Raw genomic sequence first — 844 nt, 5'->3', positions numbered from 1 at the left:
TATATATATATATATATATATATCATTTCTATTTGTGTGCATAACTCATTAATTAATACTACATATACATAAAACATTACCCCATTCATGTGCTCATTGTTTGATATTCAATCAATAAATTTTGCGCTTTTCTAATCAACGCAGTAAATGTGCAGGATGCCTCGTGTTTGTTGTCATGATTCCATCTCCCAAACATCCGTCTAACCTCTTCCATGAAATTAAAAATTGGTAATTCCTTGCAGACACTAATGTAACATTTATACTCTCCGCAACGTTAGGAATCATAGCCCATTCCCGATGAGTTTCTGGACAACAGGAAGTAATATCATGATGAAAATATAGATTTTTTTTGTCCAAAATGGTGCTCCAAATCATATTTTCTTTTTCACTTTCATCAATTTCAGTTGAATATATATTGAGATGTGTATATTTTGTCCCTAATAGATTTGAATAGTTAAGTTGAAATCTATAAAAAATTGTGATAAATTTGTTGATAATTTTGAATTTCTAATCTGAGGTTCACTGATTCACAATATTTTTTGTGTTTGGAACTATATATGTAATCTAAGATTCGTTGATTTCATGTATGAAACTATTATGTTTTCTTTTTATACAGTATATTTTAATCATATTTTTTTTATATTCATAATATGTATAAGTATATGAAATTGTTATATGTTTATACGCATCTGTCAGTTATATACATGTATCTGTTTGGTATTTTTTGGTGAATTGTATAAGTGTATGAAAGTGTTGAATGTTTATACAAATTTGTCAGTCATATAAATATACCTATTTAGTGTCTTTTGGTGAATTGTATAAGTATATGAAACTGTTGAATGTT

At 27.0% G+C, this 844-nt stretch overlaps 1 pseudogene; it reads right to left on the bottom strand.

Moving 5' to 3' along the window:
* Nucleotides 1-285, bottom strand: part of LOC107028352 — a 1,434-nt pseudogene extending 1,149 nt beyond the window's left edge.
* Between the last annotated feature and the right edge of the window lie 559 nt (nucleotides 286-844).

This window comes from Solanum pennellii, chromosome 8 (assembly GCF_001406875.1).
Source record: "Solanum pennellii chromosome 8, SPENNV200".
NCBI classification, from domain to species: Eukaryota; Viridiplantae; Streptophyta; class Magnoliopsida; order Solanales; family Solanaceae; genus Solanum; species Solanum pennellii.
Note: the sequence above shows the minus strand (reverse complement) of the source record. Positions and strands in the feature narration are given on the sequence as shown.